The sequence below is a fragment of the Macaca thibetana genome, chromosome 1, assembly GCF_024542745.1.
Source record: "Macaca thibetana thibetana isolate TM-01 chromosome 1, ASM2454274v1, whole genome shotgun sequence".
Taxonomy (NCBI): domain Eukaryota; kingdom Metazoa; phylum Chordata; class Mammalia; order Primates; family Cercopithecidae; genus Macaca; species Macaca thibetana.
Window position 1 is genome coordinate 135302297 of NC_065578.1, and position 14922 is coordinate 135317218.

Genomic DNA, 14922 nt, shown 5'->3' on the forward strand with positions numbered 1-14922 from the left:
AGCCAATAGGGAAAAGACACAGCAGCAGGGCCTACGTGCATTAGGGATAAGAACCCCTTCCCCTCCCTTGTCCCCGTGTGCACTCACCATTGTTCCATCTGTAAGGGCACACCCTTCTATATAGAAGTAACTTGCCTTGCTGAGAATTAAAAAGAAAATTTTGTATTTGAGTGCTATTTCTTTTGCTGCACTGAAACTTTATATATAACAATTTGGGGGCTTGTCTAGGATTACATCCCCCTTTGGGGACAGTCTCTGTTTCTCATGAGGAAGTGCACCCTGCCCTATTGTAGCGGCCTCGGGGGTGAGAAATCAAGACCCACCCAGTGCAAGGAATAACTTGAGCTCTCAGCAGTGTGAAGAAGAAGAAGAAGAAAGAAGAAAGAAGAAGAAGAAGAAAAAAACCGGCCAGCAACCTAGCTTAAAGGATCCTCACTCTGTGCACTGACCAAGGAAAGAGAAGCTGCGGGAGCTGGTGAAGTTCTTCCTTGGTGGTCAAATTCTGGTGGGCTAAATGTGTGTGTGCGTGAATGATCACAAACAACACTGCTTGTGGTGGTGTTCGTGTGGATGGTGACAAGTCCTGCTGGACAGAGTGAGTGGGTCCTCTCTGTGGTTCCATAGCTACATGGCTTAGGTGGATCCTGCCGTAGGATTTGCACTGGTATGCCAACACTAAAAAGGGCCTGATTCATACCTTGGGGGAACAGCCAGAGAGGACAGCATGAGTGGGAAGTGTGCAAAGGACTTTCAGAGGGGGAAAGGGGAGAAACAGGTCAACCTTCCAGGACAGGCAAGACACTCCCTGGTTTGAGGGATTGAGCCTTCTAGGACAGGCAAGACACCCCCTGGTTTGAGGGGTTGAGCCTTCCAGGACAAGCAAGGCAAGATGCCCCCTGTTTGAGTGGTTGAGTCTTCCAGGACAGGCAAGACACCCCATGGTATGAGGGGTCGAGCCTTCCGGGACAGGCAAGGTGAGACACCCCCTGGTTTGAGGGGTTGAGCCTTCCGAGACAGGCAAGGTGAGACATCCCTGGTGTTGAGGGGTTGGGCCTTCAGCTAATTTCAAGGGTTGAACCTGAAACACACCCCTCCCCCAGCCTTTCCTTTCTTCTTGGGGGAAGAAAGAGTAGCTCCATTCTCGTAGGTCCCTACCCTATGGGAAGAGAGAAAGAGACAGAGAGACAGAGAGACAGAGACAGAGGAGAGAAAGACAGGAGAGAGGAGAGAAGAAGAGAGACAGAGGGGAGAGAGAGAGACAGGAGAGAGAGAGAGACAGATAAGAGAGAAGAGAGAGACAGAGAGGGACTCAGAAAGAGAAAGTCATAGAGAAAAAGAGATAAAAAGAAAGAGAAAAATAGTAGTAAAGAAAAAAACAGTGTACCCTATTCCTTCGAAAGCCAGGGTAAATTTAAAACCTATAGTTGATAATTGGAGGTCTTCTTCATGACCCTGTAACACTCCAATACCACCTTATTGTCAGTGCAAACAAGGGCGTAGCCCGAAAGCACTAAGGCCACTGACAACCTGTAGCTTTCCTATAAAAAATCCTTAACCCAGTAACCTGCAGATAGCCCAAATGCATTCAATCTTCTAACAGAAAAAATTAGAAAAATAACTCTTTGAGGAAACCTCATTGTGAGCACACCTCACCACTTCAGAACTATCCTAAGTCAAAAAAAAAAAAAAAAAAAAAAAAAAAAAAAAAAGCAAAAAAGCTAGCTTACTAACTCAAAAATCTTAGAGTATTGGGGCTATTCTGTTAGGAAAAGATGATTTATCATTAACCACTGAAAATTCCCTTAACCCAAGAGGTTTCCTAACAGGGGATTTAAATCCTAATTACCATACAAAGGTCTGACCAGACCTAGGAGGAACTCCCTTCAAAACATGACATAGATGGTTCCTCCCAGGTGATTGAAGGAAAAAGACACAATAGGCATTCAGTAAGTGATAGGGAAACTCTTGTAAGAGCAGAGTTAGGAAAACTGCCTAATAATTGAGCTGTTTGAACTCAGTCAAGCCTTGAAGTACTTACAAAACCAGGAGAACCATCTATACCAATTCTAAGTTAATTTGGACTAAACAGGGTCTTATTAATAGCAAAGAATAATTGAAATTCCAAACTTAGAAGGTTTTCAACAAAAGTAAAATTTGCTAAAAGTTAACAGTTTAACATGTATCATCCTCACTTCTAATCTCGCGGCCTTAGACAGTCCAGTACACAGACATGAAGGAAGTTCACTTTGAAAAAGAATGGTTATCATCTTTAGGGGGGAAAAAAAGGCAAGGGGGAGAATTTATGTAAAAAGAATGTTATATGGTAAATTCTTGTCCTAAAAGAACTGGTTGTTTAAAAAAAAAAAAAAAAGAATGTTTGTGACAAGTCAGAAAATTGAGGCATGTCGAATAATTATCTGTGAAAGTTGTGGGGAAAGAAAAAGGTTGTAAAACGAAATTTATGCAAGAAATGTTGTATAATTTAAAAGTAATTAGGCCTCCTAAATGTAAAACCATTGAAGAAACAGTTTATGTGCAAGGTGTGTAAGGAAAGTAAAATATACTTTTGGTAAAAAGATTATAAGGAGGCATAAGAATGTGAATTTTTACCTACACTAAAAGGTCTAAAAATATATATATATTGTTTTAAAGGTTTAAGCAAGTTTTAAAACATTAATTGTAAGGAAATTCTGTGTGTAAACATATTAGCTAAAGTTAAACAGGTATCCAGTTTTTCTGTAAACTGGACATTAAAATAAAAGCACAACAGGTTTTTCTTAAAGCACTAAACTGCTCTTTAACAACAATTATAAAAGGTTAAAAAGAGTCTATAAAAATCTTACCTTGTGGTCAGACATTAAAAATTGGATCAATATGTCTACAAGGTTTTATTAAAATTAAGTTTAACATTAATAACAAGCTAAATTTCACCTTTATATTAGTGTACCTGGTATAAAAATCATACAGGAAGCATTGTTAAATATAAAATGGTGTTTGACTTTTTTGGTCTATAAACTAATAAAAATAGGTGCTAAAGGAAATTTCTCAGAAGACACCAAAGACTGTAAGATCCACTGTTGATGTCCCCACATTTAAAACAAAAGGTCAATTTCTTAGAAATTATATACATGGTTTATCTTCCACTTTCCTTTCCCTCAAAAACTAAAAGTCTTTTAGCACAGGTACCACCCCTAGAATTTCCGGTAAACCACCATGAGCCTGAAGATCATGTACTCATCAAAGAGTGGAAAGAAGGAAAACTCTAGACAGCCTGGGAAGGACCTTGTGCTGCTAACCACCAAGACTGCTGTTCATTCAGAAAAAAGGAATGGACTCATCACACCCTGAGTCAAGAAAGCACCACCCCCTCCAGAATCGTGGGCCATAGTCCCAGGGGAAAACCTTACCAAACTAAAGCTAAGAAAAATTTAGCTCTTTCATCTATTCTATTACTCTTTCTTCTTTCCTCATTCTATTGCTGGCCATCTAGTTTTAACATAACCAAGTCAATTTCACCTCAAACTATGGCATTTAATGCTTGCCTTGTACCCTGTGGGGACTTACCAAGTCAAAAACAGCTCTCTACCTCAAAAAAGTACCTCTGTCCCTCCTGACTCTCCTCAGACTGGACATTAGTAAATTGGGACCATTTAATCCAGGGAGATTTCAATAAAGACCCCAGTGTCAACCAGGAGTCTTGCCCCCTGATGTAGAGCTTTTATGCCGTAGTTGGTCCAACATTCTGTAAATCACTAAAAGAGCAAGGATAGACTGTCCCAACCAGTTTTTGTAATTTCCTAAAACCATACATTCATTTTACTAAAGGGATAGCCCCCTCCTGTCAGCTAAACCAGTGCAACCCTATACAGGTTATTATTTTGAGCCCCCAAAGTTCTCCCCCTTTACTAAGCAGGTTCCTTCTTTTTTTTGAGATAGAGTTTCACTCTTGTTGCCCAGGCTGGAGTGCAGTGGCTTGAACTCGACTCATTGCAACCTCCGCCTCCTGGGTTCAAGCAATTCTCCTGCCTCAGCCTCCCAAGTAGCTGGGATTACAGGCATGTGCCATCACACCCAGCTAATTTTGTATTTTTCATAGAGGCAGGATCTCACCATGTTGGCCAGGCTGGTCTCGAACTCCTGACCTCAGATGATCTGCCCACCTCAGCCCAAAATGTTGGGATTACAGGCGTGAGCCACTGTGCCTGGCCTCAGGTTCCCTTCTTTAAGCCAGTTTTATAGTATGGGGGCTGAGGTTTCAGGGACAGACCCTAATGGATTCTTTGAAATGCATTTCTTTGATCCCCCACCTCCTGAACCTGCCTCTAAACCTTTTTCCAAAACCTCTCACAATGGAACCATTGTTCCTTCTCCATATAACGACAAGACCAAGATAGCGATGGTAGAAGTTAAAGACTTAAAACAAACTTTGGCAATTGAGACAGGATACCAAAATGTGAATGCCACTGAATCAAATATTCTGTCCACACGTTAAACAAAAGCAATTTTTATGCTTGTGTGCACAGCAGGCCAGAGGCCCAAATTGTCACCTTTCCACTAGGATGGCCCTCCAGTAAACCAGGCATGGGCTGCATGGTAGCTCTTTTCCAAGATTCTACAGCCTAGGGTAACAAGTCGTGCCAAGCTCTCCCTCTGCTATATCTCAAACTCCAGCACCCTGTGGGTCAGCTCCTGAGGGCCATCCAGCTTTCATCTCCCAACACTAAGTTCACTTCGCTTCTCTCATGACAGACAGGAAAATTAGCATTCCTTGGAGACCTGAAAGGATGCAGTGAGCTTAATAATTTTCAAGAGCTTATCAGTCGGCCCTTGTTCATCCCTGAGCGGGTGTGTGGTGGTGTTGTGGTGGACCTTTACTGGATACTCTGCCAAATAACTGGAGTGGCAGTTGTGCTTTAGTCCAATTGGGTATCCCTTTTGCCCTGGCATTTCATCAACCAGAGGAAAGAAAAATAAGACATCTTAAAGAGAGAAAAGCCCCTTCTAAGTCTTTTGGCTCTCACATCTAGACACAATTAAAGACCCACCAGGAATAACGGATCCATTTGAAGCCCAAAATCAAATAGCTGCAGGATTTGAGTCAATATTTTGGTAGGTGACAGTTAATAAAAATGTAGATTGGATAAACTACATCTATTACAACCAACAGTGATTTATTAACTACACTAGAGCTGCTGTTAAAGGAACAGCTGAAGAATTAGGGGCTACTAGCCAGATGGCTTGGGAAAATAGGATAGCCTTAGACATATTAGCAAAAACAGGAGTTTGTGTCATAATTAAAACTCAATGTTACACCTTCATCCCAAACAACCCTGCCCCTAATAGAAGTATAACAAAGGCATTACAAGGTCTGACTGCTCTGTCCAATGAGTTAGCCAGCAACTCAGGGGTAAATGACCCCTTTACAGGATGGCTAGAAAAAATAAAAAAAAAAAGAAAAAGAAGTAGTTCGATAAATGGAAAGGAATTATAGCCCCAATTCTTACTTCCCTCGCAGCCATACTAGGTGTACTTATTCTTGTCGGGTGCTGTGTCATACCACACATCCATAGGTAGATGCAGAGGCTCATAAAAACGGCACTTACTAAAACCTCCCTTAACTATCCTCCACCTTATCCAGAGAAGCTTTTTCTTTTAAAAAATCAAGCAAAACAACCAAGCCAAGACATGTTAAAAAAAAGTTTAAAAACAAAGCTGTAAGGAAGTACAAGGGGAGGGATTGTTAGATATGAGCTCAAAATTTCTTTTCATAGAATGTCAGTATGTTCAATTCTTTGTCTTCTACTTTTAAACTTAACTTCCTCATAAAGCAACCTTTTCCCAATTACCTGCTCCACCCTAACTCATTCCAATTATCTGCTACCTGCTCTGCCCTGACTCCTGCCAACGCACTCACCCCGTCCTTCTCTTTAAATTCGCCAGTTGGAATTAGTTTAGCCTGTGCGGTCTAATCCTAGCCAATAGGGGAAGAACACAGCAGCAGGTGCCACGTGCGTCAGGGTTAAGAACCCCTTCCCCTCCCTTGTCCAAGTGTGCGCGCACCATTGTTCCATATGTAAGGGCACACTCTTCTATATAGAAGTAACTTGCCTTGCTGAGAAAAAGTAAATTTTATATTCGAGTGCTATTTCTTTTGCGGCACTGAAACTTTATATATAATAGTTTTACTTACACACTCAAACCAAATAACTAAAGATTTGATAGCTGGATGGATGAAACTTTGGAGTTCATGGGCAAATAATTACCAGATGCTGGAGTGTAAACTGGCATAAAGATTATGGAGTGCACCCATCCTATGAACCTGCTGTTTTATTGTAGTCTATATACTAGAGCAGTGTTTCCAACTGTGTAATACGACCCATTGAAGATTCACAAATTAGTTTACTGGGTGAGAACAAACATCTTTTAATAGGTTCAAACAGTGTTAACTTTAATTTTCCGTCTGTCAACAAATTTAAAGTACAAGACAGACACAATTCGAATGCTTTGGGATGCACCTGCAAAAAGCAGATGTGGGTTCCATAACCGCAGTACCTTTCACTAACAAAAAGAACTGTAGCTAAAGGTGGATATCACCCACTGCTGCGCCCACATGGCGCTTCTCCATCCTCCCCACAGCGTTCCAGTCTGGGTTTGATAATGACGCGGAATCCAGCTGGAAGCAGTGGCTCACTTCTGTAACCCCAGAACTTTGGGAAGCTGAGGCAGGTGGATCACAAGGTCAGGAGTTCAAGACCAGCCTGGCCAACATAGTGAAATCCTGTCTCTACTAAAAATACAAAAATTTGCCAGGCGTGGTGGTGGGCGCCTGTAGTCCCAGCACCACAGAGGTTGAGGCCCGAGAATCGCTTGAACCTGGGAGGCGGAGGTTGCAGTGAACCGAGACTGCGCCACTGCCCTCCAGCCCAGGGGACTAAGCGAGACTCCGTCTTCAAAACAAAACAAACAAAAACAAGCGGAATCCACCCTGCTGTCCCATGGAGAGCGCAATCCTCACCCTCAGGCCACAGGACACTGCAGCAGAATTGACTCCCTGAAGTTAACACATTTCCTTCCTGGGTGGGTCGGACACCGCAGAGGCGCGTGGGAAATGTAGTCTCTCTCCAATGACGCCACCAGCACAGGACCAAGGGAAAAGAGCTTCCGGGTTCCTTCCGCGCATGCCCTGCCCCACTCCGCCGTCGCTCCTGGTAAATTTGAACCCTGTAGCTCTCTGGACTACTCCGCAGGTCTGGGGTGGGGTTGGGCGTCCCTGAAGTTGGTTGCGAAGGCGGAAGGGGAGACCACCAGCCTTGGGGGTTCCTGGGTGGGCGTACTGAGCTCCCTTGGTTGGAGCAGGCAAAGGGGCGGATTTGAGGCCGCCGGCCTAAAGCATAGATGTGGGGCTGAAGTGCGGGGCGACTGGGGTTGTGCTGTCCCCGGCTGCGTCCGAGGCTGTGCTCCCCCGGTGGGCAGATGTGGCCTCTGGTCTCAGAATAGGGTTCCAAGAGGGCGCGGCCAGGGTCCACCGGAGATGGAAGGGATATTGAGGGCTGGGAGCTGGCGGGTCTCCCTAGGAAGGAAGGAAATCCTCCAGTGTGAAACTGTTTACACTGAAAATCTGCTGTTCAGTGTAGTCACCTAAATGTATGATTTTAGCTAGATCTGGGTCACTTGCTAAAACTTTTCCATCAGCATTTGCTGCTTCACCTTGCATTTTTATGTTATGGAGACAGTTTTGTTCCTTGAACCTCACGAACCAACTTCTTGCTGGTATCTTCTGCAATTTCTTCATCTCTCTTGGTCTTTATAGAGCTGAAGAGACTTGTATCCAGACCACTCACTCTTTACCTGTATCAGCAATAAAACTGTTTCACTTTCCTGTACTCGTTTGTTCACTGGAATAGCGTATTTCCTTTCTCATTGCACTCACAACTTGGCTAAGTGGTGCAAGAGGCCTAACTTTTGGCCTCTGTTTTTGACATGCATCCCTCAGTAAACTTAATTATCTCTGGTTTTTGATGTAAAGTGAGAGATGTGCGACTCTTCTTTTTACTTGAACACTTAGAGACCATTATACGGTTATTAATTGGCCTAATTTTAATGTTTTTGTGACTCAGGTGAGGAGACCACCCCCTCATATCGTCTTATGCCCAATTTCTGCCTCCAAAGAAAGAACAAGTAAAAACTAAAAGGCAGAAATGAAATCCACAGGCAGACAGCCTGCCACCACACCCTGGGCCTGGTAGTTAAATATTGACTCCTGACCTAAGGGTTATGTTATCTATAGATTACAGACATTATATAGAAATGCAGTGTGAAAATCCCATCCTGTTTTGTTCCGATCTAATTACTGGTGCATGCAGCCCCCAGTCACATACCCCCTGCTTGCTCAATCAATCACAACCCCCTCACATGCACCCCCTTAGAGTTGTGAGCCCTTGAAAGGGACAGGAATTGCTCACTCCGGGAGCTCGGCTCTTGAGACAGGAGTCTTGCTGATGCCCTCGGCTAAATAAACGCCTTCCTTCTTTAACTCGGTGTCTGAGGAGTTTTGTCTGTTGCTCGTCCTGCTACATTTCTTGGTTCCCTGACCAGGAAACAAGGTGATTGGCGGATAGTCGAGGCAGCTCCTTGGGCGGCTTAAGCCTGCCCTGTGGAACATCCCTGCAGGGGACTCTGATCAGCCTGAGTGACACGGATCCTGAGCACTCCTGGGTAGGCGTTTGCCCCATTGGGACACCTTGCCAGGGCAGTGTGTGACAGGCCCCCATGGAGGATCAACGCAATGGCTGAACACGAGGGAGGAACTAGTACTTGGAGTCTGGACATCTGAAACTTGGTAAGACTAGTCTTGAGAACTTGCCCACTCCTTTTGAGTGGAAGTGTGGCCTGATCACCCACGGCATGCCTTTATTGGCACTTAGGTTTGGTTTTGGTTTTGGTTTTGGTTTTGACTTGGTTTGAATTGCTTGACAGGACTGGTCTTAGGAACTTGCCCACTCTATTTAGTGGAAACATGGCCTGATCACCCACGGTGTGCCTTTATCGGCACTTTCATTTTGGTTTTGACTTGGTTTAAATTGCTTGACAGGACTGGTCTTGGGAACTTGTCTACTCCATTTGAGTGGAAGCGTGGCCTGATCACCCACAGTGTGCATGTACCGGCACTTTGGTTTTTGTTTTTGACTTGACTTGGATTGCTTGATACTTTGGTTTTGGTTTTGACCTGGCTTAGATTTCCTGATACTCTGATTTTGGTTTTGGTTCTGGTTTGGTGTAAACTGTAAAAGTGTGTGTGTGCCCTTTTTACCCTTTGTTTTGTGGTGTGCGTGTGGTGTGAGCGTGGTGTTTTGTCTCGAGGAAACATGGGTCAGGCACAAAGTAAGCCCACCCCACTAGGAACTATGTTGAAAAACTTCAAAAAAGGATTTAAGGGAGACTATGGAGTCACCATGACACCAGGAAAACTTAGAACTTTGTGTGAGATAGACTGGCCAGCATTAGAGGTGGCTTGGCCATCAGAAGGATGCCTGGACAGATCCCTTGTCTTGAAGGTATGGCACAGGGTAGCCTGTAAGCCAAGGTACCCAGATCAGTTCCCACATACAGATTCTTGGTTACAGCTAGTTTTAGACCCCCCCACAGTGGTTAAGAGGACAGGCAGCAGCAGTACTAGTAGCAAAGGGACAGTTAAGGAAGGTTCTTGCTCCACCCGCTGAGGGAAGTTGGCCCCAAAAGTCCTGTCCAACCCAACACCAGAAGAATTGTGGCAGGAATTGGTACCAGCAATACCCCCTCCTTGTTGGGAGGAAGGGCTCTCCCATCCCTGAGCCCACAGCACTTACACCTCCACCAGATAACCACACCCCTAGATCACCCAGAGTAGACAAGAGAGGAAGTGAAGCCGTGGGAGAAACTCATCCCTTGGCAGCTTGCTTATGGCCCAAGACAGCAAATCAAATACCCCTGAGAGGGCAGTGATATACTGGGGTAGATGAGGACGGTCACATGGTGGAAAGGCGTGCGTTTGTGTATCAACCTTTCATCTCTGCTGACCTTCTCAATTGGAAAAACAATACTCCATCTTACACTGAAAAGCTTCAACCTTTAATTGACTTGCTCCAAACTATTATGCAGACTCATAATCCTGCTTGGGCTGATTGCCACCAGCTGCTCACGTACCTCTTTAATGCAGATGAAAGGCGAAGGGTGCTCCAGGTGGCAACTAAGTGGCTAGAGGAGCACATCCCAGTCGATTACCAAAACCCCCAAGAATATATAAGAATTCAACTGCCAGAAATAGACCCCCAATGGGACCCGAACAAGGGACCAGACATGGAGAGGCTAAGGTGGTACCCTGAGGCATTAATAGAAGGTCTAAAGAAAGGGGCTGAAAAGGCTACAAATGTAGTGGTCTCTGAGGTCATCCAAGGAAAAGAGGAGAGTCTAGTGCAATTCTATGAAAGACTGTGAGGCTTACCGTATGTACACTCCTTTTGATCCAAATAGCCCTGAAAATCAGCGCATGATTAACATGGCCTTAGTCAAAGTGTGGAAGATATCAGGAGAAAATTGCAGAAACAGGCTGGGTTTGTGGGTATGAATACCTCACAGTTACTGGAAATAGCCAATCAAGTGTTTGTGAATAGAGATGCAACAAGCCGCAGAGAAAGCCGTAAGGAAGGCTAATGCCAGGCTAGGCGAAACGCCGACTTACTGGCCACGGCCATTAAGGGAATTCCCCTGAAAGGAGAGGGAAGAGGGGTTCTGGGAGGAATACCCAGTCTAATCACCCATGCTTGCAACATAACCAATGCGCCTATTGTAAGGAAATAGGACACTGGAAAAGTAAGTGTCCCCAACTGAAGGAAAAGCAAGGTGGTTCAGAACAAAAGACCTCAGATAAAGATGACGGAGCTTTGTTCAGTGTGGCTGAAGGGTTATTGGACTGAAGGGGACCGGGCTGAAGTGCCCCCAAGGAGCCCGCATTCAGGATTACAGTTGGGGGCAAGGACATTAAGTTTTTGGTTGATACTGGTGCTGAACATTCAGTAGTGACCACCTCAGTTGCCACCTTATCCAAGAAAACCATTGATATAATTGGAGCAATGGGAGTTTCCACTAAGCAGGCTTTCTGTTTACCAAGGACCTGCTTGGATGGGGGACATGAGAGAGTTCACCAGTTCTTGTACATGTCTGACTGTCCCTTGCCCTTGCTGGGAAGAGATTTGTTTAGCAGGCTGAGATTCACCATCTCCTTTACAAAACAGGGCTCTTTACAGCTAAAGTTACCGGGAACAGGAGTTATCATGGCCCTTACAGTCCCCCAGGAAGAAGAATGGAGACTTTTTCTAACTGAGCCAGGCCAAGAGATAAAACCAGCTCTAGCTAAGCGATGGCCCCGAGTATGGGCAGAGGATAATCCTCTGGGACTGGTGGTCAACCAAACCCCCGTACTCATAGAAGTTAAGCCTGGGGCCCAACCAATTAGACAAAAGCAGTATCCAGTTCCCAGAGAAACTCTCAAAGGAATCCAGGTTCATCTCAGGTGCTTGAAAGCCTATGGAATTATAGTTCCTTGCCAGTCTCCATGGAACACCCTCTTCCTGCCTGTCCCTAAGCCAGGGACCAAGGACTACAGATCAGTACAGGACTTGCTCTTGGTCAACCAAGCTACAGTGACTCTGCACCCAACAGTTCCTAACCCTTACACATTGTTAGGACTGCTGCCGGCTGAGGACAGCTGGTTTACCTGTCTGGACTTAATAGATGCCTTCTTTAGCATCAAAATAGCTCCTGAGAACCAGAAGCCGTTTGCTTTCAGTGGGAAGATCCAGAGTCAGGTGTCACTACTCAGTACACTTGGACCTGACTTCCCCAAGGGTTCAAGAACTCCCCTACTATCTTTGGGGAGGCCCTGGCTCAAGACCTGCAAAAGTTTCCTGCTAAAGACCTAGGCTGTGTCTTGCTTCTGTACGTGAACGACCTTCTGCCAGGACACTCCACGGCAGTCAGGTGTGCAAAAGGGACTGAAGCCCTGCTTCAGCACCTGGAGGACTGTGGGTATAAGGTGTCCAAGAAGAAAGCTCAGATCTGCAGACAGCAGGTATGCTACCTGGGATTCACTATTCAGAAAGGGGAGCACAGCCTGGGGTCCGAAAGAAAGCAGGTCATCTGCAACCTACCAGAACCTAAAAACAGAAGGCAAGTAAAGGAATTCCTAGGAGTTGTGGTTTTGCAGATTATGGATTCCAAACTTTGCAGTACTAGCCAAACCTTCGTACTGGGTTACAAAGGGGGGCGACCGGGAGCCTTTTGAATGGGGGCCTCTACAACAGCAAGTCTTTTGTAAGTTAAAGGAAAAACTTATGTCGGCCCCAGCCCTAGGACTACCAGATTTGACAAAGCCCTTTACACTTTATGTGTCAGAAAGATAACAAATGGCAGTTGGAATTTTAACCCAGACTGTGGGGTCCTGGCCAAGGCCAGTGGCCTTATCTCTCAAAACAACTAGATGGGGTTTCCAAAGGCTGGCCCCCATCTCTAAGGGCCCTGGCAGCAACAACCCTGTTAGCACAAGAAGCAGATGAACTAACCCTTGGGCAAAACCTGAATATAAAGGCCCCCCATGCTGTGGTAACTTTGATGAATACCAGAGGACATCATTGGCTAACAAATGCTAGATTAACCAAGTACCACAGCTTGCTGTGTGAAATTCCCCGCGTAACTATTGAAGTCTGTAACACCCTAAATCCTGCCACCCTGCTCCCAGTATCAGAGAGCCCTGTTGAGCATAACTGTATAGAGGTGTTGGACTCAGTCTATTCTAGCAGACCTGACCTTCAGGACCAGCCATGGGCATCAGTAGACTGAGAGTTATACGTGGATGGGAGCAGCTTCATTAACGCACAAGGGGAAAGATGTGCAGGATATGCAGTGGTAACTTTGGATGTTGTCATTGAAGCCAAACCGTTGCCACAGGGCACTTCAGCCCAGAAAGCTGAGCTCTAACTCAGGCTGTAGAACTCAGTGAAGGTAAGACTGTAAACATCTACACTGACTCTTGAGATGCCTTTCTAACCCTCCAAGTGCATGGAGTATTGTATAAGGAAAAGGGTCTGTTAAACTCTGGGGGAAAGGACATAAAATATCAATAAGAAATTCTACAATTATTAGAGGCAGTGTGGAAACCTCAGAAGGTGGCAGTCATGCCCTGCAGGGGACACCAGCAAGCCTCCACCTCAGTGACCTTAGGACACTCTCGAGCTGATTCAGAAGCTCGAAAAGCAGCATCTACCCCTTACCAGGTATCGGTAGTAGCCCCCTTACTCCCTCAAACACCTGACCTGGTATCTACCTATTCTAAGGAAGAAAAAGATTTCTTCCAAGCAGAAGGGGGGCAAGTAATAAAAGGAGGATGGATCAGACTGCCAGATGCTAGGGTAGCTGTGCTGCAGTTGCTAGGAGCCCCAGTCATATTGGCTGTGCATGAAACCAATTATCTAGGTCAAGAGTCACTTGAAAAATTGTTAGACCGGTACTTCTATGTCTCACACTTGCCAGCCCTTGCCAAAGCAGTAGCACAACTGTGTGTTACTTGCCAACAGCACAATGTGAGGCAAGGCCCCAGCATTCCACCCAGTATACAAGCTTATGGAGCGGCTCCTTTTGAGGATATTCAATTGGATTTCACAGAAATGTCAAAATGTGGAGGTCACAAGTATTTGCTGGTTCTTATGTGTACTTACTCTGGGTAGGTGGAGGCTTATCCCACACGAACTGAAAAGGCCTATGAGGTAACCTGTGTGCTTCTCTGAGATCTTATTCCTAGGTTTGGACTGCCCTTATGAATCAGCTCAGATAACAGGCTGGCGTTTGTGGCTGACTTGGTACAGAAGACAGCAAAGGCATTAGGAATCACTTGGAAGCTATATGCCTACCGACCTCAGAGTTCTGGAAAGGTGGAGCGAATGAATTGGACCATCAAAAATAGTTTAGGGAAAGTATGTCAGGAAACAGGATTAAAGTGGATACAAGTCCTTCCTATGGTATTGTTTAAAATTAGATGCACTCTTTCTAAGAAAACAGGATACTCCCCCTTATGAAATACTGTATCATAGGTCTCCTCCTATACTACGGGAGCTTCCAGGCACTTCCCGAGTTAGGTGAAGTTGAATTACAGCGACAGCTACAGGCTTTAGGAAAAATTACACAAACAATCCCAACTTAGGTAAATGAGAGGTGTCCATCAAGTTATTCTCCCCAGTTCACCCTTTCTCTCCAGGTGATCATGTGTGGATCAAGGACTGGAATGTAGCCCCTTTGAGGCCATGGTGGAAAGGACCTCAGACTGTCATTCTGACCACCACCATGGCTGTAAAGGTAGAAGGAATCCCAGCCTGGATCCACCACAGCCATGTGAGACCTGCAGCTGATGAAACCTAGGAGGCAAAACCGAGCCTGGACAACTCCTGCAAAGTGACTCTGAGGAGGACGGCAAACCCTGCTCCAGTCACACCTGGAAGCTGACTGGTCTACGCATGGCAGAAGCATGAGGAGAATCAATGTAGGACTCATTTTCCTTATAATTTGGACTTGTATAGTAAAAGCTTCCACTGATTTTCCCTGCACGGAGGACTGCTCTCAGTGTATACATCAGGTTACTGAGGTAAGGCAACAAGTTAAAACAATCTTTCTGTTCTATAGTTACTATGAATGCCTAGGAACTTTAAAAGGAACATGTTTATATAATGACAGTACAAGGTATGTAGCCCAGGAAACGACTGACTGGATGTGTGTTATGACCCTTCTGAGTTTCCCATGTCCACAGTTTTTGAAATAAGATTAAGGACTGAAGACTGGTGAGGACTCATAAGTGATACAAGTAAAGTATTAGCCAGAACAGAAAAAAGGGGTGCCCAA

The 14922-nt window shown here is 45.1% G+C and overlaps 1 protein-coding gene and 1 long non-coding RNA gene across 5 annotated transcripts in view; one reads left to right on the forward strand and one right to left on the reverse strand.

Annotated features, from left to right (window-relative positions):
• The window catches only part of SNAP47 (synaptosome associated protein 47), a 779054-nt gene that overhangs the window by 54945 nt on the left and 709187 nt on the right, over nt 1-14922 (reverse strand). The gene's annotated exons all lie outside the window — the stretch shown is intronic.
• Nucleotides 7170-14922, forward strand: part of LOC126936962 (uncharacterized) — a 32368-nt gene continuing 24615 nt past the window's right edge. For 3 of the 4 annotated variants that reach the window (XR_007719612.1, XR_007719615.1, XR_007719613.1), the window contains exon 1: nt 7187-14668. This is a non-coding gene — a long non-coding RNA (uncharacterized LOC126936962). Of the gene's footprint in view, nt 14669-14922 lie in introns of all 4 variants that reach the window. The other variant, XR_007719614.1, reaches the window with a different exon arrangement.